The sequence below is a fragment of the Camelus dromedarius genome, chromosome 27, assembly GCF_036321535.1.
Source record: "Camelus dromedarius isolate mCamDro1 chromosome 27, mCamDro1.pat, whole genome shotgun sequence".
In the NCBI taxonomy this organism is placed as follows: domain Eukaryota; kingdom Metazoa; phylum Chordata; class Mammalia; order Artiodactyla; family Camelidae; genus Camelus; species Camelus dromedarius.
Window position 1 is genome coordinate 28,656,499 of NC_087462.1, and position 27,897 is coordinate 28,684,395.

Here is a 27,897-nt window from a genome sequence, read left to right on the forward strand (position 1 = left end):
AGTTTGCCACTGAAAAGAAACTTTGTGTTCCCAACAAGCTACTTGAAGGACGGCTTTCACACACACTTATCTCTCAGAACTGAGCATGTGGAGAGACGTTTGTTCATCTAGCACAAAGGGAACGAGTTGCAGGAGAAACTTTTACTCTGGTTTCTCAGTCTGTTTCCTAGTGCCGGTTTCAAGTACCTGCAGTTTTCACTGTAAAACCGAGTTGGAGCTAGTACCTTCCCATATATATTTATGGAGTGGAGTTTGCCACTGAAAAGAAACTTTGTGTTCCCAACATGCTAGTTGAAGGACGGCTTTCACACACACTTATCTCTCAGAACTGAGCATGTGGAGAGACGTTCGTTCATCTAGCACAAAGGGAACGGGTTGCAGGAGAATCTTTTACTCTGGATTCTCAGTCTGTTTCCTAGTGCCGGTTTGAAGTTCCTGCAGTTTTCACTTAAAACCGAGTTGGAGCTAGTACCTCCACATATATTTGTAACGAGTGGGGTTTGCCACTGAAAAGAAACTTTGTGTTCCCAACAAGCTAGTTGAAGGACGGCTTTCACACACACTTATCTCTCAGAACTGAGCATGTGGAGAGACGTTCCTTCATCTAGCACAAAGGAAACGGGTTGCAGGAGAAACTTTTACTCTGGTTTCTCAGTCTGTTTCCTAGTGCCGGTTTGAAGTTCCTGCAGTTTTCACTGTAAAACCGAGTTGGAGCTAGTACCTTCCCATATATATGTATGGAGTGGAGTTTGCCACTGAAAAGAAACTTTGTGTTCCCAACAAGCTAGTTGAAGGACGGCTTTCACACACACTTATCTCTCAGAATTGAGCATGTGGAGAGACGTTCGTTCATCTAGCACAAAGGGAACGGGTTGCAGGTAATACTTTTACTCTGGTTTCTCAGTCTGTTTCCTAGTGCCGGTTTGAAGTTCCTGCAGTTTTCACTTAAAACCGAGTTGGAGCTAGTACCTTCCCATATATATGTATGGAGTGGAGTTGGAAACTGAAAAGAAACTTTGTGTTCCCAAAAAGCTAGTTGAAGGACGGCTTTCACACACACTTATCTCTCAGAACTGAGCATGTGGAGAGACGTTCGTTCATCTAGCACAAAGGGAACCGGTTGCAGGAGAAACTTTTACTCTGGTTTCTCAGTCTGTTTCCTAGTGCCGGTTTGAAGTTCCTGCAGTTTTCACTGTAAAACCGAGTTGGAGCTAGTACCTTCCCATATATATGTATGGAGTGGATTTTGCCACTGAAAAGAAACTTTGTGTTCCCAACAAGCTAGTTGAAGGACGGCTTTCACACACACTTATCTCACAGAACTGAGCATGTGGAGAGACGTTCGTTCATCTAGCACAAAGGGAACCAGTTGCAGGAGAAACTTTTACTCTGGTTTCTCACTCTGCTTCCTAGTGCCGGTTTGAAGTTCCTGCAGTTTTCACTTAAAACCGAGTTGGAGCTAGTACCTTCCCATATATATGTATGGAGTGGAGTTGGAAACTGTAAAGAAAATTTGTGTTCCCAACAAGCTAGTTGAACGACGGCTTTCACACACACTTATCTCTCAGAACTGAGCATATGGAGAGACGTTCCTTCATCTAGCACAAAGGGAACGGGTTGCAGGAGAAACTTTTACTCTGGTATCTCAGTCTGTTTCCTAGTGCCGGTTTGAAGTTCCTGCAGTTTTCACTTAAAACCGAGTTGGAGCTAGTACCTTCCCATATATATGTATGGAGTGCAGTTGGAAAATGAAAAGAAACTTTGTGTTCCCAACAAGCTAGTTGAAGGACGGCTTTCACACACACTTATCTCTCAGAACTGAGCATGTGGAGAGACGTTTGTTCATCTAGCCAAAGGGAACCGGTTGCAGGGGAAACTTTTACTCTGGTTTCTCAGTCTGCTTCCTAGTGCCGGTTTGAAGTTCCTGCAGTTTTCACTGTAAAACCGAGTTGGAGCTAGTACCTTCCCATATATATGTATGGAGTGGAGTTTGCAACTGAAAAGAATCTTTGTGTTCCCAACAAGCTAGTTGAAGGACGGCTTTCACACACACTTATCTCTCAGAACTGAGCATGTGGAGAGACATTCGTTCATCTAGCACAAAGGGAACGGGTTGCAGGAGAAACTTTTACTCTGGTTTCTCAGTCTGTTTCCTAGTGCCGGTTTGAAGTTCCTGCAGTTTTCACTGTAAAACCGAGTTGGAGCTAGTACCTTCCCATATATATGTATGCAGTGGAGTTTGAAACTGAAAAGAAACTTTGTGTTCCCAACAAGTTAGTTGAAGGACGGCTTTCACAGACACTTATCTCTCAGAACTGAGCATGTGGAGAGACGTTCGTTCATCTAGCACAAATTGAACGGGTTGCAGGAGAAACTTTTACTCTGATTTCTCAGTCTGTTTCCTAGTGCCGGTTTGAAGTTCCTGCAGTTTTCACTGTAAAACCGATTTGGAGCTAGTACCTTCCCATATATATGTATGCAGTGGAGTTTGAAACTGAAAAGGAACTTTGTGTTCAAACAAGTTAGTTGAAGGAGCGCTTTCACAGGCACTTATCTCTCAGAACTGAGCATGTGGAGAGACGTTCGTTCATCCAGCACAAAGGGAACGGGTTGCAGGAGAATCTTTTACTCTGGTTTCTCAGTCTGTTTCCTAGTGCCGGTTTGAAGTTCCTGCAGTTTTCACTTAAAACCGAGTTGGAGCTAGTACCTTCCCATATATATGTATGGAGTGGAGTTTGCCAATGAAAAGAAACTTTGTGTTCCCAAGAAGCTGGTTGAAGGACGGCTTTCACACACATTTATCTCTCAGAACTGAGCATGTGGAGAGACGTTCGTTCATCTAGCACAAAGGGAACCGGTTTCAGGAGAAACTTTTACTCTGGTTTCTCAGTCTGTTTCCTAGTGCCGCTTTGAAGTTCCTGCAGTTTTCACTGTAAAAGCGTGTTGGAGCTAGTACCTTCCAATATATATGTATGGAGTGGAGTTTGCAACTGAAAAGAAACTTTGTGTTCCCAACAAGCTAGTTGAAGGACGGCTTTCACACACACATATCTCTCAGAACTGAGGATGTGGAGAGACGTTCGTTCATCTAGCAAAAATGGAACGGGTTGCAGGAGAAACTTTTACTCTGGTTTCTAAGTCTGTTTCCTAGTGCCGGTTTGATGTTCCTGCAGTTTTCACTGTAAAACCGATTTGGAGCTAGTACCTTCCCATATATATGTATGGAGTGGAGTTTGCCACTGAAAAGAAACTTTGTGTTCCCAACAAGCTGGTTGAAGGACGGCTTTCACACACACTTATCTCTCAGAACTGAGCATGTGGAGAGACGTTCGTTCATCTAGCACAAAGGAAACGGGTTGCAGGAGAAACTTTTACTCTGGTTTTTCGGTCTGTTTCTTAGTGCCGGTTTGAAGTTCCTGCAGTTTTCACTTAAAACAGAGTTGGAGCTTGTACCTTCCCATATATATGTATGGAGTGGGGTTGGAAACTGAAAAGAAACTTTGTGTTCCCAACAAGCTAGTTGAACGACGGCTTTCACACACACTTATCTCTCAGATCTGAGCATGTGGAGAGACGTTCGTTCATCTAGCACAAAAGGAACGGGTTGCAGGAGAAACTTTTACTCTGGTTTTTCGGTCTGTTTCTTAGTGCCTGTTTGAAGTTCCTACAGTTTTCACTTAAAACAGAGTTGGAGCTAGTACCTTCCCATATATATGTATGGAGTGGGGTTGGAAACTGAAAAGAAACTTTGTGTTCCCAACAAGCTAGTTGAACGACGGCTTTCACACACACTTATCTCTCAGATCTGAGCATGTGGAGAGACGTTCGTTCATCTAGCACAAAAGGAACGGGTTGCAGGAGAAACTTTTACTCTGGTATCTCAGTCTGTTTCCTAGTGCCGGTTTGAAGTTCCTGCAGTTTTCACTGTTAAACCGAGTTGGAGCTAGTACCTTCCCATATATATGTATGAAGTGGGGTTGGAAACTGAAAAGAAACTTTGTGTTCCCAACAAGCTGGTTGAAGGACGGCTTTCACACACACTTATCTCTCAGAACTGAGCATGTGGAGAGACGTTCGTTCATCTAGCACAAAGGAAACGGGTTGCAGGAGAAACTTTTACTCTGGTTTTTCAGTCTGTTTCTTAGTGCCGGTTTGAAGTTCCTGCAGTTTTCACTTAAAACAGAGTTGGAGCTAGTACCTTCCCATATATATGTATGGAGTGGGGTTGGAAACTGAAAAGAAACTTTGTGTTCCCAACAAGCTAGTTGAACGACGGCTTTCACACACACTTATCTCTCAGATCTGAGCATGTGGAGAGACGTTCGTTCATCTAGCACAAAAGGAACGGGTTGCAGGAGAAACTTTTACTCTGGTTTTTCGGTCTGTTTCTTAGTGCCGGTTTGAAGTTCCTGCAGTTTTCACTTAAAACAGAGTTGGAGCTAGTACCTTCCCATATATATGTATGGAGTGGGGTTGGAAACTGAAAAGAAACTTTGTGTTCCCAACAAGCTAGTTGAACGACGGCTTTCACACACACTTATCTCTCAGATCTGAGCATGTGGAGAGACGTTCGTTCATCTAGCACAAAAGGAACGGGTTGCAGGAGAAACTTTTACTCTGGTATCTCAGTCTGTTTCCTAGTGCCGGTTTGAAGTTCCTGCAGTTTTCACTGTAAAACCGAGTTGGAGCTAGTACCTTCCCATATATATGTATGAAGTGGGGTTGGAAACTGAAAAGAAACTTTGTGTTCCCAACAAGCTAGTTGAAGGACGGCTTTCACACACACTTATCTCTCAGAACTGAGCATGTGGAGAGACGTTCGTTCATCTAGCACAAAGGGAACGGGTTGCAGTAGAAACTTTTACTCTGGTTTCTCAGTCTGTTTCCTAGTGCCGGTTTGAAGTTCCTGCAGTTTTCACTGTAAAACCGAGTTGGAGCTAGTACCTTCCCATATATATGTATGGAGTGGAGTTTGCCACTGAAAAGAAACTTTGTGTTCCCAACAAGCTGGTTGAAGTACGGCTTTCACACACACTTATCTCTCAGAACTGAGCATGTGGAGAGACGTTCGTTCATCTAGCACAAAGGGAACCGGTTGCAGGAGAAACTTTTACTCTGGTTTCTCAGTCTGTTTCCTAGTGCCGGTTTGAAGTTCCTGCAGTTTTAACTTAAAACCGAGTTGGTGCTAGTACCTTCCCTTATATATGTATGGAGTGGAGTTGGAAACTGAAAAGAAACTTTGTGTTCCCAACAAGCTAGTTGAACGACGTCTTTCACACACACTTATCTCTCAGAACTGAGCATGTGGAGAGACGTTTGTTCATCTAGCACAAAGGGAACCGGTTGCAGGAGAAAATTTTACTCTGGTTTCTCAGTCTGTTTCCTAGTGCCGGTTAGAATTTCCTGCAGTTTTCACTGTAAAACCGAGTTGGAGCTAGTAACTTCCCATATATATGTATGGAGTGGAGTTTGCAACTGAAAAGAATCTTTGTGTTCCCAACAAGCTAGTTGAAGGACGGCTTTCACACACACTTATCTCTCAGAACTGAGCATGTGGAGAGACGTTCGTTCATTTAGCACAAAGGGAACGGGTTGCAGGAGAAAGTTTTACTCTGGTTTCTCAGTCTGTTTCCTAGTGCCGGTTTGAAGTTCCTGCAGTTTTCACTTAAAACCGAGTTGGTGCTAGTACCTTCCCATATATATGTATGGAGTGGAGTTGGAAACTGAAAAGAAACTTTGTGTTCCCAACAAGCTAGTTGAACGACGTCTTTCACACACACTTATCTCTCAGAACTGAGCATGTGGAGAGACGTTTGTTCATCTAGCACAAAGGTAACCGGTTGCAGGAGAAAATTTTACTCTGGTTTCTCAGTCTGTTTCCTAGTGCCGGTTTGAATTTCCTGCAGTTTTCACTGTAAAACCGAGTTGGAGCTAGTAACTTCCCATATATATGTATGGAGTGGAGTTTGCAACTGAAAAGAATCTTTGTGTTCCCAACAAGCTAGTTGAAGGACGGCTTTCACACACACTTATCTCTCAGAACTGAGCATGTGGAGAGACGTTCGTTCATCTAGCACAAAGGGAACGGGTTGCAGGAGAAACTTTTACTCTGGTTTCTCAGTCTGTTTCCTAGTGCCGGTTTGAAGTTCCTGCAGTTTTCACTTAAAACCGAGTTGGAGCTAGTACCTTCCCATATATATGTATGGAGTGGAGTTTGCCAATGAAAAGAAACTTTGTGTTCCCAAGAAGCTGGTTGAAGGACGGCTTTCACACACACTTATCTCTCAGAACTGAGCATGTGGAGAGACGTTCGTTCATCTAGCACAAAGGGAACCGGTTTCAGGAGAAACTTTTACTCTGGTTTCTCAGTCTGTTTCCTAGTGCCGCTTTGAAGTTCCTGCAGTTTTCACTGTAAAACCGAGTTGGAGCTAGTACCTTCCCATATATATGTATGGAGTGGAGTTTGCCACTGAAAAGAAACTTTGTGTTCCCAACAAGCTGGTTGAAGGACGGCTTTCACACACACTTATCTCTCAGAACTGAGCATGTGGAGAGACGTTCGTTCATCTAGCACAAAGGAAACGGGTTGCAGGAGAAATTTTACTCTGGTTTTTCGGTCTGTTTCTTAGTGCCGGTTTGAAGTTCCTGCAGTTTTCACTTAAAACAGAGTTGGAGCTAGTACCTTCCCATATATATGTATGGAGTGGGGTTGGAAACTGAAAAGAAACTTTGTGTTCCCAACAAGCTAGTTGAACGACGGCTTTCACACACACTTATATCTCAGATCTGAGCATGTGGAGAGACGTTCGTTCATCTAGCACAAAAGGAACGGGTTGCAGGAGAAACTTTTACTCTGGTATCTCAGTCTGTTTCCTAGTGCCGGTTTGAAGTTCCTGCAGTTTTCACTGTAAAACCGAGTTGGAGCTAGTACCTTCCCATATATATGTATGAAGTGGGGTTGGAAACTGAAAAGAAACTTTGTGTTCCCAACAAGCTAGTTGAAGGACGGCTTTCACACACACTTATCTCTCAGAACTGAGCATGTGGAGAGACGTTCGTTCATCTAGCACAAAGGGAACGGGTTGCAGGAGAAACTTTTACTCTGGTTTTTCGGTCTGTTTCTTAGTGCCGGTTTGAAGTTCCTGCAGTTTTCACTTAAAACAGAGTTGGAGCTAGTACCTTCCCATATATATCTATGGAGTGGGGTTGGAAACTGAAAAGAAACTTTGTGTTCCCAACAAGCTAGTTGAACGACGGCTTTCACACACACTTATCTCTCAGATCTGAGCATGTGGAGAGACGTTCGTTCATCTAGCACAAAAGGAACGGGTTGCAGGAGAAACTTTTACTCTGGTATCTCAGTCTGTTTCCTAGTGCCGGTTTGAAGTTCCTGCAGTTTTCACTGTAAAACCGAGTTGGAGCTAGTACCTTCCCATATATATGTATGAAGTGGGGTTGGAAACTGAAAAGAAAATTTGTGTTCCCAACAAGCTAGTTGAAGGACGGCTTTCACACACACTTATCTCTCAGAACTGAGCATGTGGAGAGACGTTCGTTCATCTAGCACAAAGGGAACGGTTTGCAGTAGAAACTTTTACTCTGGTTTCTCAGTCTGTTTCCTAGTGCCGGTTTGAAGTTCCTGCAGTTTTCACTGTAAAACCGAGTTGGAGCTAGTACCTTCCCATATATATGTATGGAGTGGAGTTTGCCACTGAAAAGAAACTTTGTGTTCCCAACAAGCTGGTTGAAGTACGGCTTTCACACACACTTATCTCTCAGAACTGAGCATGTGGAGAGACGTTCGTTCATCTAGCACAAAGGGAACCGGTTGCAGGAGAAACTTTTACTCTGGTTTCTCAGTCTGTTTCCTAGTGCCGGTTTGAAGTTCCTGCAGTTTTAACTTAAAACCGAGTTGGTGCTAGTACCTTCCCTTATATATGTATGGAGTGGAGTTGGAAACTGAAAAGAAACTTTGTGTTCCCAACAAGCTAGTTGAACGACGTCTTTCACACACACTTATCTCTCAGAACTGAGCATGTGGAGAGACGTTTGTTCATCTAGCACAAAGGGAACCGGTTGCAGGAGAAAATTTTACTCTGGTTTCTCAGTCTGTTTCCTAGTGCCGGTTAGAATTTCCTGCAGTTTTCACTGTAAAACCGAGTTGGAGCTAGTACCTTCCCATATATATGTATGGAGTGGGGTTGGAAACTGAAAAGAAACTTTGTGTTCCCAACAAGCTAGTTGAACGACGGCTTTCACACACACTTATATCTCAGATCTGAGCATGTGGAGAGACGTTCGTTCATCTAGCACAAAAGCAACGGGTTGCAGGAGAAACTTTTACTCTGGTATCTCAGTCTGTTTCCTAGTGCCGGTTTGAAGTTCCTGCAGTTTTCACTGTAAAACCGAGTTGGAGCTAGTACCTTCCCATATATATGTATGAAGTGGGGTTGGAAACTGAAAAGAAACTTTGTGTTCCCAACAAGCTAGTTGAAGGACGGCTTTCACACACACTTATCTCTCAGAACTGAGCATGTGGAGAGACGTTCGTTCATCTAGCACAAAGGGAACGGGTTGCAGTAGAAACTTTTACTCTGGTTTCTCAGTCTGTTTCCTAGTGCCGGTTTGAAGTTCCTGCAGTTTTCACTGTAAAACCGAGTTGGAGCTAGTACCTTCCCATATATATGTATGGAGTGGAGTTTGCCACTGAAAAGAAACTTTGTGTTCCCAACAAGCTGGTTGAAGTACGGCTTTCACACACACTTATCTCTCAGAACTGAGCATGTGGAGAGACGTTCGTTCATCTAGCACAAAGGGAACCGGTTGCAGGAGAAACTTTTACTCTGGTTTCTCAGTCTGTTTCCTAGTGCCGGTTTGAAGTTCCTGCAGTTTTAACTTAAAACTGAGTTGGTGCTAGTACCTTCCCTTATATATGTATGGAGTGGAGTTGGAAACTGAAAAGAAACATTGTGTTCCCAACAAGCTAGTTGAACGACGTCTTTCACACACACTTATCTCTCAGAACTGAGCATGTGGAGAGACGTTTGTTCATCTAGCACAAAGGGAACCGGTTGCAGGAGAAACTTTTACTCTGGTTTCTCAGTGTGTTTCCTAGTGCCGGTTTGAATTTCCTGCAGTTTTCACTGTAAAATCGAGTTGGAGCTAGTAACTTCCCATATATATGTATGGAGTGGAGTTTGCAACTGAAAAGAATCTTTGTGTTCCCAACAAGCTAGTTGAAGGACGGCTTTCACACACACTTATCTCTCAGAACTGAGCATGTGGAGAGACGTTCGTTCATCTAGCACAAAGGGAACGGGTTGCAGGAGTAACTTTTACTCTGGTTTCTCAGTCTGTTTCCTAGTGCCGGTTTGAAGTTCCTGCAGTTTTCACTTAAAACCGAGTTGGAGCTAGTACCTTCCCATATATATGTATGGAGTGGAGTTTGCCAATGAAAAGAAACTTTGTGTTCCCAACAAGCTAGTTGAAGGACGGCTTTCACACACACTTATCTCTCAGAACTGAGGATGTGGAGAGACGTTCGTTCATCTAGCAAAAATGGAACGGGTTGCAGGAGAAACTTTTACTCTGGATTCTAAGTCTGTTTCCTAGTGCCGGTTTGAAGTTCCTGCAGTTTTCACTGTAAAACCGAGTTGGAGCTAGTACCTTCCCATATATATGTATGGAGTGGAGTTTGCCACTGAAAAGAAACTTTGTGTTCCCAACAAGCTGGTTGAAGGACGGCTTTCACACACACTTATCTCTCAGAACTGAGCATGTGGAGAGACGTTCATTCATCTAGCACAAAGGAAACGGGTTGCAGGAGAAACTTTTACTCTGGTTTTTCGGTCTGTTTCTTAGTGCCGGTTTGAAGTTCCTGCAGTTTTCACTTAAAACAGAGTTGGAGCTAGTACCTTCCCATATATATGTATGGAGTGGGGTTGGAAACTGAAAAGAAACTTTGTGTTCCCAACAAGCTAGTTGAACGACGGCTTTCACACACACTTATCTCTCAGATCTGAGCATGTGGAGAGACGTTCGTTCATCTAGCACAAAAGGAACGGGTTGCAGGAGAAACTTTTACTCTGGTATCTCAGTCTGTTTCCTAGTGCCGGTTTGAAGTTCCTGCAGTTTTCACTGTAAAACCGAGTTGGAGCTAGTACCTTCCCATATATATGTATGAATTGGGGTTGGAAACTGAAAAGAAACTTTGTGTTCCCAACAAGCTAGTTGAAGGACGGCTTTCACACACACTTATCTCTCAGAACTGAGCATGTGGAGAGACGTTCGTTCATCTAGCACAAAGGGAACCGGTTGCAGGAGAAAATTTTACTCTGGTTTCTCAGTCTGTTTCCTAGTGCCGGTTTGAAGTTCCTGCAGTTTTCACTTAAAACCGAGTTGGAGCTAGTACCTTCCCATATATATGTATGGAGTGGAGTTTGCCAATGAAAAGAAACTTTGTGTTCCCAAGAAGCTGGTTGAAGGACGGCTTTCACACACACTTATCTCTCAGAACTGAGCATGTTGAGAGACGTTCGTTCATCTAGCACAAAGGGAACCGTTTCAGGAGAAACTTTTACTCTGGTTTCTCAGTCTGTTTCCTAGTGCCGCTTTGAAGTTCCTGCAGTTTTCACTGTAAAAGCGTGTTGGAGCTAGTACCTTCCAATATATATGTATGGAGTGGAGTTTGCAACTGAAAAGAAACTTTGTGTTCCCAACAAGCTAGTTGAAGGACGGCTTTCACACACACTTATCTCTCAGAACTGAGGATGTGGAGAGACGTTCGTTCATCTAGCAAAATTGGAACGGGTTGCAGGAGAAACTTTTACTCTGGTTTCTAAGTTGGTTTCCTAGTGCCGGTTTGAAGTTCCTGCAGTTTTCACTGTAAAACCGAGTTGGAGCTAGTACCTTCCCATATATATGTATGGAGTGGAGTTTGCCACTGAAAAGAAACTTTGTGTTCCCAACAAGCTGGTTGAAGGACGGCTTTCACACACACTTATCTCTCAGAACTGAGCATGTGGAGAGACGTTCATTCATCTAGCACAAAGGAAACGGGTTGCAGGAGAAACTTTTACTCTGGTTTTTCGGTCTGTTTCTTAGTGCCGGTTTGAAGTTCCTGCAGTTTTCACTTAAAACAGAGTTGGAGCTAGTACCTTCCCATATATATGTATGGAGTGGGGTTGGAAACTGAAAAGAAACTTTGTGTTCCCAACAAGCTAGTTGAACGACGGCTTTCACACACACTTATCTCTCAGATCTGAGCATGTGGAGAGACGTTCGTTCATCTAGCACAAAAGGAACGGGTTGCAGGAGAAACTTTTACTCTGGTATCTCAGTCTGTTTCCTAGTGCCGGTTTGAAGTTCCTGCAGTTTTCACTGTAAAACCGAGTTGGAGCTAGTACCTTCCCATATATATGTATGAATTGGGGTTGGAAACTGAAAAGAAACTTTGTGTTCCCAACAAGCTAGTTGAAGGACGGCTTTCACACACACTTATCTCTCAGAACTGAGCATGTGGAGAGACGTTCGTTCATCTAGCACAAAGGGAACCGGTTGCAGGAGAAAATTTTACTCTGGTTTCTCAGTCTGTTTCCTAGTGCCGGTTTGAAGTTCCTGCAGTTTTCACTTAAAACCGAGTTGGAGCTAGTACCTTCCCATATATATGTATGGAGTGGAGTTTGCCAATGAAAAGAAACTTTGTGTTCCCAAGAAGCTGGTTGAAGGACGGCTTTCACACACACTTATCTCTCAGAACTGAGCATGTGGAGAGACGTTCGTTCATCTAGCACAAAGGGAACCGTTTCAGGAGAAACTTTTACTCTGGTTTCTCAGTCTGTTTCCTAGTGCCGCTTTGAAGTTCCTGCAGTTTTCACTGTAAAAGCGTGTTGGAGCTAGTACCTTCCAATATATATGTATGGAGTGGAGTTTGCAACTGAAAAGAAACTTTGTGTTCCCAACAACCTAGTTGAAGGACGGCTTTCACACACACTTATCTCTCAGAACTGAGGATGTGGAGAGACGTTCGTTCATCTAGCAAAATTGGAACGGGTTGCAGGAGAAACTTTTACTCTGGTTTCTAAGTCTGTTTCCTAGTGCCGGTTTGAAGTTCCTGCAGTTTTCACTGTAAAACCGAGTTGGAGCTAGTACCTTCCCATATATATGTATGGAGTGGAGTTTGCCACTGAAAAGAAACTTTGTGTTCCCAACAAGCTGGTTGAAGGACGGCTTTCACACACACTTATCTCTCAGAACTGAGCATGTGGAGAGACGTTCATTCATCTAGCACAAAGGAAACGGGTTGCAGAAGAAACTTTTACTCTGGTTTTTCGGTCTGTTTCTTAGTGCCGGTTTGAAGTTCCTGCAGTTTTCACTTAAAACAGAGTTGGAGCTAGTACCTTCCCATATATATGTATGGAGTGGGGTTGGAAACTGAAAAGAAACTTTGTGTTCCCAACAAGCTAGTTGAACGACGGCTTTCACACACACTTATCTCTCAGATCTGAGCATGTGGAGAGACGTTCGTTCATCTAGCACAAAAGGAACGGGTTGCAGGAGAAACTTTTACTCTGGTATCTCAGTCTGTTTCCTAGTGCCGGTTTGAAGTTCCTGCAGTTTTCACTGTAAAACCGAGTTGGAGCTAGTACCTTCCCATATATATGTATGAATTGGGGTTGGAAACTGAAAAGAAACTTTGTGTTCCCAACAAGCTAGTTGAAGGACGGCTTTCACACACACTTATCTCTCAGAACTGAGCATGTGGAGAGACGTTCGTTCATCTAGCACAAAGGGAACCGGTTGCAGGAGAAAATTTTACTCTGGTTTCTCAGTCTGTTTCCTAGTGCCGGTTTGAAGTTCCTGCAGTTTTCACTTAAAACCGAGTTGGAGCTAGTACCTTCCCATATATATGTATGGAGTGGAGTTTGCCACTGAAAAGAAACTTTGTGTTCCCAAGAAGCTGGTTGAAGGACGGCTTTCACACACACTTATCTCTCAGAACTGAGCATGTGGAGAGACGTTTGTTCATCTAGCACAAAGGGAACCGGTTTCAGGAGAAACTTTTACTCTGGTTTCTCAGTCTGTTTCCTAGTGCCGCTTTGAAGTTCCTGCAGTTTTCACTGTAAAAGCGTGTTGGAGCTAGTACCTTCCAATATATATGTATGGAGTGGAGTTTGCAACTGAAAAGAAACTTTGTGTTCCCAACAAGCTAGTTGAAGGACGGCTTTCACACACACTTATCTCTCAGAAATGAGGATGTGGAGAGACGTTCGTTCATCTAGCACAAATGGAACGGGTTGCAGGAGAAACTTTTACTCTGGTTTCTAAGTCTGTTTCCTAGTGCCGGTTTGAATTTCCTGCACTTTTCACTGTAAAACCGAGTTGGAGCTAGTACCTTCCCATATATATGTATGGAGTGGAGTTTGCCACTGAAAAGAAACTTTGTGTTCCCAACAAGCTGGTTGAACGACGGCTTTCACACACACTTATCTCTCAGAACTGAGCATGTGGAGAGACGTTCGTTCATCTAGCACAAAGGAAACGGGTTGCAGGGGAAACATTTACTCTGTATTCTCAGTCTGTTTCCTAGTACCGGTTTGAAGTTCCTCCATTTTTCACTGTAAAACCGAGTTGGAGCTAGTACCTACCCATATATATGTAAGGATTGGGGTTTGCCACTGAAAAGAAACTTTGTGTTCCCAACAAGCTGGTTGAAGTACGGCTTTCACACACACTTATCTCTCAGAACTGAGCATGTGGAGAGACGTTCGTTCATCTAGCACAAAGGGAACGGGTTGCAGGAGAAACTTTTACTCTGGTTTCTCAGTCTGTTTCCTAGTGCCGGTTTGAAGTTCCTGCAGTTTTCACTTAAAACCGAGTTGGAGCTAGTACCTTCCCATATATATGTATGGAGTGGAGTTTGCCACTGAAAAGAAACTTTGTGTTCCCAACAAGCTGGTTGAAGGACGGCTTTCACACACACTTATCTCTCAGAACTGAGCATGTGGAGATACGTTCGTTCATCAAGCACAAAGGAAACGGGTTGCAGGAGAAACATTTACTCTGTATTCTCAGTCTGTTTCCTAGTGCCGGTTTGAAGTTTCTCCAGTTTTCACTGTAAAACCGAGTTGGAGCTAGTACCTACCCATATATATGTAAGGATTGGGGTTTGCCACTGAAAAGAAACTGTGTGTTCCCAACAAGCTGGTTGAAGTACGGCTTTCACACACACTTATCTCTCAGAACTGAGCATGTGGAGAGACGTTCGTTCATCTAGCACAAAGGGAACGGGTTGCAGGAGAAACTTTTACTCTGGTTTCTCAGTCTGTTTCCTAGTGCCGGTTTGAAGTTCATGCAGTTTTCACTTAAAACCGAGTTGGTGCTAGTACCTTCCCATATATATGTATGGAGTGGGGTTGGAAACTGAAAAGAAACTCTGTGTTCCCAACAAGCTAGTTGAACGACGTCTTTCACACACACTTATCTCTCAGAACTGAGCATGTGGAGAGACGTTTGTTCATCTAGCACAAAGGGAACCGGTTGCAGGAGAAAATTTTACTCTGGTTTCTCAGTCTGTTTCCTAGTGCCGGTTTGAATTTCCTGCAGTTTTCACTGTAAAACCGAGTTGGAGCTAGTAACTTCCCATATATATGTATGGAGTGGAGTTTGCAACTGCAAAGAATCTTTGTGTTCCCAACAAGCTAGTTGAAGGACGGCTTTCACACACACTTATCTCTCAGAACTGAGCATGTGGAGAGACGTTCGTTCATCTAGCACAAAGGGAACGGGTTGCAGGAGAAACTTTTACTCTGGTTTCTCAGTCTCTTTCCTAGTGCTGGTTTGAAGTTCCTGCAGTTTTAACTTAAAACCGAGTTGGAGCTAGTACCTTCCCATATATATGTATGGAGTGGAGTTTGCCAGTGAAAAGAAACTTTGTGTTCTCAAGAAGCTGGTTGAAGGACGGCTTTCACACACACTTATCTCTCAGAACTGAGCATGTGGAGAGACGTTCGTTCATCTAGCACAAAGGGAACCGGTTGCAGGAGAAACTTTTACTCTGGTTTCTCAGTCTGTTTCCTAGTGCCGCTATGAAGTTCCTGCAGTTTTCACTGTAAAACCGAGTTGGAGCTAGTACCTTCCAATATATATGTATGGAGTGGAGTTTGCAACTGAAAACAAACTTTGTGTTCCCAACAAGCTAGTTGAAGGACGGCTTTCACACACACTTATCTCTCAGAACTGAGGATGTGGAGAGACGTTCGTTCATCTAGCACAAAGGGAACGGGTTGCAGGAGAAACTTTTACTCTGGTTTCTCAGTCTGTTTCCTAGTGCCGGTTTGAAGTTCATGCAGTTTTCACTTAAAACCGAGTTGGTGCTAGTACCTTCCCATATATATGTATGGAGTGGGGTTGGAAACTGAAAAGAAACTTTGTGTTCCCAACAAGCTAGTTGAACGACGTCTTTCACACACACTTATCTCTCAGAACTGAGCATGTGGAGAGACGTTTGTTCATCTAGCACAAAGGGAACCGGTTGCAGGAGAAAATTTTACTCTGGTTTCTCAGTCTGTTTCCTAGTGCCGGTTTGAATTTCCTGCAGTTTTCACTGTAAAACCGAGTTGGAGCTAGTAACTTCCCATATATATGTATGGAGTGGAGTTTGCAACTGCAAAGAATCTTTGTGTTCCCAACAAGCTAGTTGAAGGACGGCTTTCACACACACTTATCTCTCAGAACTGAGGATGTGGAGAGACGTTCGTTCATCTAGCACAAAGGGAACGGGTTGCAGGAGAAACTTTTACTCTGGTTTCTCAGTCTGTTTCCTAGTGCCGGTTTGAAGTTCATGCAGTTTTCACTTAAAACCGAGTTGGTGCTAGTACCTTCCCATATATATGTATGGAGTGGGGTTGGAAACTGAAAAGAAACTTTGTGTTCCCAACAAGCTAGTTGAACGACGTCTTTCACACACACTTATCTCTCAGAACTGAGCATGTGGAGAGACGTTTGTTCATCTAGCACAAAGGGAACCGGTTGCAGGAGAAACTTTTACTCTGGTTTCTCAGTCTGTTTCCTAGTGCCGCTATGAAGTTCCTGCAGTTTTCACTGTAAAACCGAGTTGGAGCTAGTACCTTCCAATATATATGTATGGAGTGGAGTTTGCAACTGAAAACAAACTTTGTGTTCCCAACAAGCTAGTTGAAGGACGGCTTTCACACACACTTATCTCTCAGAACTGAGGATGTGGAGAGACGTTCGTTCATCTAGCACAAATGGAACGGGTTGCAGGAGAAACTTTTACTCTGGTTTCTCAGTCTGTTTCCTAGTGCCGGTTTGAAGTTCCTGCAGTATTCACTGTAAAACCGAGTTGGAGCTAGTACCTTCCCATATATATGTATGGAGTGGAGTTTGCCACTGAAAAGAAACTTTGTGTTCCCAACAAGCTGGTTGAAGGACGGCTTTCACACACACTTATCTCTCAGAACTAAGCATGTGGAGAAACGTTCGTTCATCTAGCACAAAGGGAACGGGTTGCAGGAGAAACATTTACTCTGGATTCTCAGTGTGTTTCCTAGTGCCGGTTTGAAGTTCCTCCAGTTTTCACTGTAAAACCGAGTTGGAGCTAGTACCTACCCATATATATGTAAGGATTGGGGTTTGCAACTGAAAAGAAACTTTGTGTTCCCAACAAGCTAGTTGAAGGACGGCTTTCACACACACTTATCTCTCAGAACTGAGCATGTGGAGAGACGTTCGTTCATCTAGCACAAAGGGAACCGGTTGCAGGAGAAACTTTTACTCTGGTTTCTCAGTCTGTTTCCTAGTGCCGGTTTGAAGTTCCTGCAGTTTTCACTGTAAAACCGAGTTGGAGCTAGTACCTTCCCATATATATGTATGGAGTGGAGTTTGCAACTGAAAAGAATCTTTGTGTTCCCAACAAGCTAGTTGAAGGACGGCTTTCACACACACTTATCTCTCAGAACTGAGCATGTGGAGAGACGTTCGTTCATCTAGCACAAAGGGAACGGGTTGCCGGGGAAAATTTACTATGGTTTCTCAGTCTGTTTCCTAGTGCCGGTTTGAAGTTCCTGCAGTTTTCACTGTAAAACCGAGTTGGAGCTAGTACCTTCCCATATATATGTATGGAGTGGGGTTTGCCACTGAAAAGAAACTTTGTGTTCCCAAAAAGCTAGGTGAAGGACGGCTTTCACACACACTTATCTCTCAGAACTGAGCATGTGGAGAGACGTTCGTTCGTCTAGCACAAATGGAACGGGTTGCAGGAGAAACTTTTACTCTGGTTTCTCAGTCTGTTTCCTAGTGCCGGTTTGAAGTTCCTGCAGTTTTCACTGTAAAACCGAGTTGGTGCTAGTACCTTCACATATATATGTTTGGAGTGGAGTTTGCAACTGAAAAGAAACTTTGTGTTCCCAACAAGCTAGTTGAAGGACGGCTTTCACACACACTTATCTCTCAGAACTGAGCATGTGGAGAGACGTTCGTTCATCTAGCACAAAGGGAACGGGTTGCAGGAGAAACTTTTACTCTGGTTTCTCAGTCTCTTTCCTAGTGCTGGTTTGAAGTTCCTGCAGTTTTAACTTAAAACCGAGTTGGAGCTAGTACCTTCCCATATATATGTATGGAGTGGAGTTTGCCAGTGAAAAGAAACTTTGTGTTCTCAAGAAGCTGGTTGAAGGACGGCTTTCACACACACTTATCTCTCAGAACTGAGCATGTGGAGAGACGTTCGTTCATCTAGCACAAAGGGAACCGGTTGCAGGAGAAACTTTTACTCTGGTTTCTCAGTCTGTTTCCTAGTGCCGCTATGAAGTTCCTGCAGTTTTCACTGTAAAACCGAGTTGGAGCTAGTACCTTCCAATATATATGTATGGAGTGGAGTTTGCAACTGAAAACAAACTTTGTGTTCCCAACAAGCTAGTTGAAGGACGGCTTTCACACACACTTATCTCTCAGAACTGAGGATGTGGAGAGACGTTCGTTCATCTAGCACAAATGGAACGGGTTGCAGGAGAAACTTTTACTCTGGTTTCTCAGTCTGTTTCCTAGTGCCGGTTTGAAGTTCCTGCAGTATTCACTGTAAAACCGAGTTGGAGCTAGTACCTTCCCATATATATGTATGGAGTGGAGTTTGCCACTGAAAAGAAACTTTGTGTTCCCAACAAGCTGGTTGAAGGACGGCTTTCACACACACTTATCTCTCAGAACTAAGCATGTGGAGAAACGTTCGTTCATCTAGCACAAAGGGAACGGGTTGCAGGAGAAACATTTACTCTGGATTCTCAGTGTGTTTCCTAGTGCCGGTTTGAAGTTCCTCCAGTTTTCACTGTAAAACCGAGTTGGAGCTAGTACCTACCCATATATATGTAAGGATTGGGGTTTGCAACTGAAAAGAAACTTTGTGTTCCCAACAAGCTAGTTGAAGGACGGCTTTCACACACACTTATCTCTCAGAACTGAGCATGTGGAGAGACGTTCGTTCATCTAGCACAAAGGGAACCGGTTGCAGGAGAAACTTTTACTCTGGTTTCTCAGTCTGTTTCCTAGTGCCGGTTTGAAGTTCCTGCAGTTTTCACTGTAAAACCGAGTTGGAGCTAGTACCTTCCCATATATATGTATGGAGTGGAGTTTGCAACTGAAAAGAATCTTTGTGTTCCCAACAAGCTAGTTGAAGGACGGCTTTCACACACACTTATCTCTCAGAACTGAGCATGTGGAGAGACGTTCGTTCATCTAGCACAAAGGGAACGGGTTGCCGGGGAAAATTTACTATGGTTTCTCAGTCTGTTTCCTAGTGCCGGTTTGAAGTTCCTGCAGTTTTCACTGTAAAACCGAGTTGGAGCTAGTACCTTCCCATATATATGTATGGAGTGGGGTTTGCCACTGAAAAGAAACTTTGTGTTCCCAAAAAGCTAGGTGAAGGACGGCTTTCACACACACTTATCTCTCAGAACTGAGCATGTGGAGAGACGTTCGTTCGTCTAGCACAAATGGAACGGGTTGCAGGAGAAACTTTTACTCTGGTTTCTCAGTCTGTTTCCTAGTGCCGGTTTGAAGTTCCTGCAGTTTTCACTGTAAAACCGAGTTGGAGCTAGTACCTTCACATATATATGTTTGGAGTGGAGTTTGCAACTGAAAAGAAACTTTGTGTTCCCAACAAGCTAGTTGAAGGACGGCTTTCACACACACTTATCTCTCAGAACTGAGCATGTGGAGAGACGTTCGTTCATCTAGCACAAAGGGAACGGGTTGCAGGAGAAACTTTTACTCTGGTTTCTCAGTCTCTTTCCTAGTGCTGGTTTGAAGTTCCTGCAGTTTTAACTTAAAACCGAGTTGGAGCTAGTACCTTCCCATATATATGTATGGAGTGGAGTTTGCCAGTGAAAAGAAACTTTGTGTTCTCAAGAAGCTGGTTGAAGGACGGCTTTCACACACACTTATCTCTCAGAACTGAGCATGTGGAGAGACGTTCGTTCATCTAGCACAAAGGGAACCGGTTGCAGGAGAAACTTTTACTCTGGTTTCTCAGTCTGTTTCCTAGTGCCGCTATGAAGTTCCTGCAGTTTTCACTGTAAAACCGAGTTGGAGCTAGTACCTTCCAATATATATGTATGGAGTGGAGTTTGCAACTGAAAACAAACTTTGTGTTCCCAACAAGCTAGTTGAAGGACGGCTTTCACAGACACTTATCTCTCAGAACTGAGGATGTGGAGAGACGTTCGTTCATCTAGCACAAATGGAACGGGTTGCAGGAGAAACTTTTACTCTGGTTTCTCAGTCTGTTTCCTAGTGCCGGTTTGAAGTTCCTGCAGTATTCACTGTAAAACCGAGTTGGAGCTAGTACCTTCCCATATATATGTATGGAGTGGAGTTTGCCACTGAAAAGAAACTTTGTGTTCCCAACAAGCTGGTTGAAGGACGGCTTTCACACACACTTATCTCTCAGAACTAAGCATGTGGAGAAACGTTCGTTCATCTAGCACAAAGGGAACGGGTTGCAGGAGAAACATTTACTCTGGATTCTCAGTGTGTTTCCTAGTGCCGGTTTGAAGTTCCTCCAGTTTTCACTGTAAAACCGAGTTGGAGCTAGTACCTACCCATATATATGTAAGGATTGGGGTTTGCAACTGAAAAGAAACTTTGTGTTCCCAACAAGCTAGTTGAAGGACGGCTTTCACACACACTTATCTCTCAGAACTGAGCATGTGGAGAGACGTTCGTTCATCTAGCACAAAGGGAACCGGTTGCAGGAGAAACTTTTACTCTGGTTTCTCAGTCTGTTTCCTAGTGCCGGTTTGAAGTTCCTGCAGTTTTCACTGTAAAACCGAGTTGGAGCTAGTACCTTCCCATATATATGTATGGAGTGGAGTTTGCAACTGAAAAGAATCTTTGTGTTCCCAACAAGCTAGTTGAAGGACGGCTTTCACACACACTTATCTCTCAGAACTGAGCATGTGGAGAGACGTTCGTTCATCTAGCACAAAGGGAACGGGTTGCCGGGGAAAATTTACTCTGGTTTCTCAGTCTGTTTCCTAGTGCCGGTTTGAAGTTCCTGCAGTTTTCACTGTAAAACCGAGTTGGAGCTAGTACCTTCCCATATATATGTATGGAGTGGGGTTTGCCACTGAAAAGAAACTTTGTGTTCCCAAAAAGCTAGGTGAAGGACGGCTTTCACACACAATTATCTCTCAGAACTGAGCATGTGGAGAGACGTTCGTTCATCTAGCACAAAGGGAACGGGTTGCAGGAGAAACTTTTACTCTGGTTTCTCAGTCTCTTTCCTAGTGCTGGTTTGAAGTTCCTGCAGTTTTCACTTAAAACCGAGTTGGAGCTAGTACCTTCCCATATATATGTATGGAGTGGAGTTTGCCAGTGAAAAGAAACTTTGTGTTCTCAAGAAGCTGGTTGAAGGACGGCTTTCACACACACTTATCTCTCAGAACTGAGCATGTGGAGAGACGTTCGTTCATCTAGCACAAAGGGAACCGGTTGCAGGAGAAACTTTTACTCTGGTTTCTCAGTCTGTTTCCTAGTGCCGCTATGAAGTTCCTGCAGTTTTCACTGTAAAACCGAGTTGGAGCTAGTACCTTCCAATATATATGTATGGAGTGGAGTTTGCAACTGAAAACAAACTTTGTGTTCCCAACAAGCTAGTTGAAGGACGGCTTTCACAGACACTTATCTCTCAGAACTGAGGATGTGGAGAGACGTTCGTTCATCTAGCACAAATGGAACGGGTTGCAGGAGAAACTTTTACTCTGGTTTCTCAGTCTGTTTCCTAGTGCCGGTTTGAAGTTCCTGCAGTATTCACTGTAAAACCGAGTTGGAGCTAGTACCTTCCCATATATATGTATGGAGTGGAGTTTGCCACTGAAAAGAAACTTTGTGTTCCCAACAAGCTGGTTGAAGGACGGCTTTCACACACACTTATCTCTCAGAACTAAGCATGTGGAGAAACGTTCGTTCATCTAGCACAAAGGGAACGGGTTGCAGGAGAAACATTTACTCTGGATTCTCAGTGTGTTTCCTAGTGCCGGTTTGAAGTTCCTCCAGTTTTCACTGTAAAACCGAGTTGGAGCTAGTACCTACCCATATATATGTAAGGATTGGGGTTTGCAACTGAAAAGAAACTTTGTGTTCCCAACAAGCTAGTTGAAGGACGGCTTTCACACACACTTATCTCTCAGAACTGAGCATGTGGAGAGACGTTCGTTCATCTAGCACAAAGGGAACCGGTTGCAGGAGAAACTTTTACTCTGGTTTCTCAGTCTGTTTCCTAGTGCCGGTTTGAAGTTCCTGCAGTTTTCACTGTAAAACCGAGTTGGAGCTAGTACCTTCCCATATATATGTATGGAGTGGAGTTTGCAACTGAAAAGAATCTTTGTGTTCCCAACAAGCTAGTTGAAGGACGGCTTTCACACACACTTATCTCTCAGAACTGAGCATGTGGAGAGACGTTCGTTCATCTAGCACAAAGGGAACGGGTTGCCGGGGAAAATTTACTCTGGTTTCTCAGTCTGTTTCCTAGTGCCGGTTTGAAGTTCCTGCAGTTTTCACTGTAAAACCGAGTTGGAGCTAGTACCTTCCCATATATATGTATGGAGTGGGGTTTGCCACTGAAAAGAAACTTTGTGTTCCCAAAAAGCTAGGTGAAGGACGGCTTTCACACACAATTATCTCTCAGAACTGAGCATGTGGAGAGACGTTCGTTCATCTAGCACAAAGGGAACGGGTTGCAGGAGAAACTTTTACTCTGGTTTCTCAGTCTGTTTCCTAGTGCCGGTTTGAAGTTCATGCAGTTTTCACTTAAAACCGAGTTGGTGCTAGTACCTTCCCATATATATGTATGGAGTGGGGTTGGAAACTGAAAAGAAACTTTGTGTTCCCAACAAGCTAGTTGAACGACGTCTTTCACACACACTTATCTCTCAGAACTGAGCATGTGGAGAGACGTTTGTTCATCTAGCACAAAGGGAACCGGTTGCAGGAGAAAATTTTACTCTGGTTTCTCAGTCTGTTTCCTAGTGCCGGTTTGAATTTCCTGCAGTTTTCACTGTAAAACCGAGTTGGAGCTAGTAACTTCCCATATATATGTATGGAGTGGAGTTTGCAACTGCAAAGAATCTTTGTGTTCCCAACAAGCTAGTTGAAGGACGGCTTTCACACACACTTATCTCTCAGAACTGAGCATGTGGAGAGACGTTCGTTCATCTAGCACAAATGGAACGGGTTGCAGGAGAAACTTTTACTCTGGTTTCTCAGTCTGTTTCCTAGTGCCGGTTTGAAGTTCCTGCAGTATTCACTGTAAAACCGAGTTGGAGCTAGTACCTTCCCATATATATGTATGGAGTGGAGTTTGCCACTGAAAAGAAACTTTGTGTTCCCAACAAGCTGGTTGAAGGACGGCTTTCACACACACTTATCTCTCAGAACTAAGCATGTGGAGAAACGTTCGTTCATCTAGCACAAAGGGAACGGGTTGCAGGAGAAACATTTACTCTGGATTCTCAGTGTGTTTCCTAGTGCCGGTTTGAAGTTCCTCCAGTTTTCACTGTAAAACCGAGTTGGAGCTAGTACCTACCCATATATATGTAAGGATTGGGGTTTGCAACTGAAAAGAAACTTTGTGTTCCCAACAAGCTAGTTGAAGGACGGCTTTCACACACACTTATCTCTCAGAACTGAGCATGTGGAGAGACGTTCGTTCATCTAGCACAAAGGGAACCGGTTGCAGGAGAAACTTTTACTCTGGTTTCTCAGTCTGTTTCCTAGTGCCGGTTTGAAGTTCCTGCAGTTTTCACTGTAAAACCGAGTTGGAGCTAGTACCTTCCCATATATATGTATGGAGTGGAGTTTGCAACTGAAAAGAATCTTTGTGTTCCCAACAAGCTAGTTGAAGGACGGCTTTCACACACACTTATCTCTCAGAACTGAGCATGTGGAGAGACGTTCGTTCATCTAGCACAAAGGGAACGGGTTGCCGGGGAAAATTTACTATGGTTTCTCAGTCTGTTTCCTAGTGCCGGTTTGAAGTTCCTGCAGTTTTCACTGTAAAACCGAGTTGGAGCTAGTACCTTCCCATATATATGTATGGAGTGGGGTTTGCCACTGAAAAGAAACTTTGTGTTCCCAAAAAGCTAGGTGAAGGACGGCTTTCACACACACTTATCTCTCAGAACTGAGCATGTGGAGAGACGTTCGTTCGTCTAGCACAAATGGAACGGGTTGCAGGAGAAACTTTTACTCTGGTTTCTCAGTCTGTTTCCTAGTGCCGGTTTGAAGTTCCTGCAGTTTTCACTGTAAAACCGAGTTGGTGCTAGTACCTTCACATATATATGTTTGGAGTGGAGTTTGCAACTGAAAAGAAACTTTGTGTTCCCAACAAGCTAGTTGAAGGACGGCTTTCACACACACTTATCTCTCAGAACTGAGCATGTGGAGAGACGTTCGTTCATCTAGCACAAAGGGAACGGGTTGCAGGAGAAACTTTTACTCTGGTTTCTCAGTCTCTTTCCTAGTGCTGGTTTGAAGTTCCTGCAGTTTTAACTTAAAACCGAGTTGGAGCTAGTACCTTCCCATATATATGTATGGAGTGGAGTTTGCCAGTGAAAAGAAACTTTGTGTTCTCAAGAAGCTGGTTGAAGGACGGCTTTCACACACACTTATCTCTCAGAACTGAGCATGTGGAGAGACGTTCGTTCATCTAGCACAAAGGGAACCGGTTGCAGGAGAAACTTTTACTCTGGTTTCTCAGTCTGTTTCCTAGTGCCGCTATGAAGTTCCTGCAGTTTTCACTGTAAAACCGAGTTGGAGCTAGTACCTTCCAATATATATGTATGGAGTGGAGTTTGCAACTGAAAACAAACTTTGTGTTCCCAACAAGCTAGTTGAAGGACGGCTTTCACACACACTTATCTCTCAGAACTGAGGATGTGGAGAGACGTTCGTTCATCTAGCACAAATGGAACGGGTTGCAGGAGAAACTTTTACTCTGGTTTCTCAGTCTGTTTCCTAGTGCCGGTTTGAAGTTCCTGCAGTATTCACTGTAAAACCGAGTTGGAGCTAGTACCTTCCCATATATATGTATGGAGTGGAGTTTGCCACTGAAAAGAAACTTTGTGTTCCCAACAAGCTGGTTGAAGGACGGCTTTCACACACACTTATCTCTCAGAACTAAGCATGTGGAGAAACGTTCGTTCATCTAGCACAAAGGGAACGGGTTGCAGGAGAAACATTTACTCTGGATTCTCAGTGTGTTTCCTAGTGCCGGTTTGAAGTTCCTCCAGTTTTCACTGTAAAACCGAGTTGGAGCTAGTACCTACCCATATATATGTAAGGATTGGGGTTTGCAACTGAAAAGAAACTTTGTGTTCCCAACAAGCTAGTTGAAGGACGGCTTTCACACACACTTATCTCTCAGAACTGAGCATGTGGAGAGACGTTCGTTCATCTAGCACAAAGGGAACCGGTTGCAGGAGAAACTTTTACTCTGGTTTCTCAGTCTGTTTCCTAGTGCCGGTTTGAAGTTCCTGCAGTTTTCACTGTAAAACCGAGTTGGAGCTAGTACCTTCCCATATATATGTATGGAGTGGAGTTTGCAACTGAAAAGAATCTTTGTGTTCCCAACAAGCTAGTTGAAGGACGGCTTTCACACACACTTATCTCTCAGAACTGAGCATGTGGAGAGACGTTCGTTCATCTAGCACAAAGGGAACGGGTTGCCGGGGAAAATTTACTATGGTTTCTCAGTCTGTTTCCTAGTGCCGGTTTGAAGTTCCTGCAGTTTTCACTGTAAAACCGAGTTGGAGCTAGTACCTTCCCATATATATGTATGGAGTGGGGTTTGCCACTGAAAAGAAACTTTGTGTTCCCAAAAAGCTAGGTGAAGGACGGCTTTCACACACACTTATCTCTCAGAACTGAGCATGTGGAGAGACGTTCGTTCGTCTAGCACAAATGGAACGGGTTGCAGGAGAAACTTTTACTCTGGTTTCTCAGTCTGTTTCCTAGTGCCGGTTTGAAGTTCCTGCAGTTTTCACTGTAAAACCGAGTTGGAGCTAGTACCTTCACATATATATGTTTGGAGTGGAGTTTGCAACTGAAAAGAAACTTTGTGTTCCCAACAAGCTAGTTGAAGGACGGCTTTCACACACACTTATCTCTCAGAACTGAGCATGTGGAGAGACGTTCGTTCATCTAGCACAAAGGGAACGGGTTGCAGGAGAAACTTTTACTCTGGTTTCTCAGTCTCTTTCCTAGTGCTGGTTTGAAGTTCCTGCAGTTTTAACTTAAAACCGAGTTGGAGCTAGTACCTTCCCATATATATGTATGGAGTGGAGTTTGCCAGTGAAAAGAAACTTTGTGTTCTCAAGAAGCTGGTTGAAGGACGGCTTTCACACACACTTATCTCTCAGAACTGAGCATGTGGAGAGACGTTCGTTCATCTAGCACAAAGGGAACCGGTTGCAGGAGAAACTTTTACTCTGGTTTCTCAGTCTGTTTCCTAGTGCCGCTATGAAGTTCCTGCAGTTTTCACTGTAAAACCGAGTTGGAGCTAGTACCTTCCAATATATATGTATGGAGTGGAGTTTGCAACTGAAAACAAACTTTGTGTTCCCAACAAGCTAGTTGAAGGACGGCTTTCACAGACACTTATCTCTCAGAACTGAGGATGTGGAGAGACGTTCGTTCATCTAGCACAAATGGAACGGGTTGCAGGAGAAACTTTTACTCTGGTTTCTCAGTCTGTTTCCTAGTGCCGGTTTGAAGTTCCTGCAGTATTCACTGTAAAACCGAGTTGGAGCTAGTACCTTCCCATATATATGTATGGAGTGGAGTTTGCCACTGAAAAGAAACTTTGTGTTCCCAACAAGCTGGTTGAAGGACGGCTTTCACACACACTTATCTCTCAGAACTAAGCATGTGGAGAAACGTTCGTTCATCTAGCACAAAGGGAACGGGTTGCAGGAGAAACATTTACTCTGGATTCTCAGTGTGTTTCCTAGTGCCGGTTTGAAGTTCCTCCAGTTTTCACTGTAAAACCGAGTTGGAGCTAGTACCTACCCATATATATGTAAGGATTGGGGTTTGCAACTGAAAAGAAACTTTGTGTTCCCAACAAGCTAGTTGAAGGACGGCTTTCACACACACTTATCTCTCAGAACTGAGCATGTGGAGAGACGTTCGTTCATCTAGCACAAAGGGAACCGGTTGCAGGAGAAACTTTTACTCTGGTTTCTCAGTCTGTTTCCTAGTGCCGGTTTGAAGTTCCTGCAGTTTTCACTGTAAAACCGAGTTGGAGCTAGTACCTTCCCATATATATGTATGGAGTGGAGTTTGCAACTGAAAAGAATCTTTGTGTTCCCAACAAGCTAGTTGAAGGACGGCTTTCACACACACTTATCTCTCAGAACTGAGCATGTGGAGAGACGTTCGTTCATCTAGCACAAAGGGAACGGGTTGCCGGGGAAAATTTACTCTGGTTTCTCAGTCTGTTTCCTAGTGCCGGTTTGAAGTTCCTGCAGTTTTCACTGTAAAACCGAGTTGGAGCTAGTACCTTCCCATATATATGTATGGAGTGGGGTTTGCCACTGAAAAGAAACTTTGTGTTCCCAAAAAGCTAGGTGAAGGACGGCTTTCACACACACTTATCTCTCAGAACTGAGCATGTGGAGAGACGTTCGTTCGTCTAGCACAAATGGAACGGGTTGCAGGAGAAACTTTTACTCTGGTTTCTCAGTCTGTTTCCTAGTGCCGGTTTGAAGTTCCTGCAGTTTTCACTGTAAAACCGAGTTGGAGCTAGTACCTTCACATATATATGTTTGGAGTGGAGTTTGCAACTGAAAAGAAACTTTGTGTTCCCAACAAGCTAGTTGAAGGACGGCTTTCACACACACTTATCTCTCAGAACTGAGCATGTGGAGAGACGTTCGTTCATCTAGCACAAAAGGAACGGGTTGCAAGGGAAACTTTTACTCTGGTTTCTCAGTCTGTTTCCTAGTGCCGGTTTGAAGTTCCTGCAGTTTTCACTGTAAAACCGAGTTGGAGCTAGTACCTTCCCATATATATGTATGGAGCGGAGTTTGCCACTGAAAAGAAACTTTGTGTTCCCAACAAGCTAGTTGAAGGACGGCTTTCACACACACTTATCTCTCAGAACTGAGCATGTGGAGAGACGTTCGTTCATCTAGCACAAAAGGTACCGGTAGCAGGAGAAACTTTTACTCTGGATTCTCAGTCTGTTTCCTTGTGCCGGTTTGAAGTTCCTGCAGTTTTCACTTAAAACCGAGTTGGACCTAGTACCTTCCCATATATATGTATGGAGTGGAGTTTGCCACTGAAACGAAACTTTTTGTTCCCAACAAGCTACTTGAAGGACGGCTT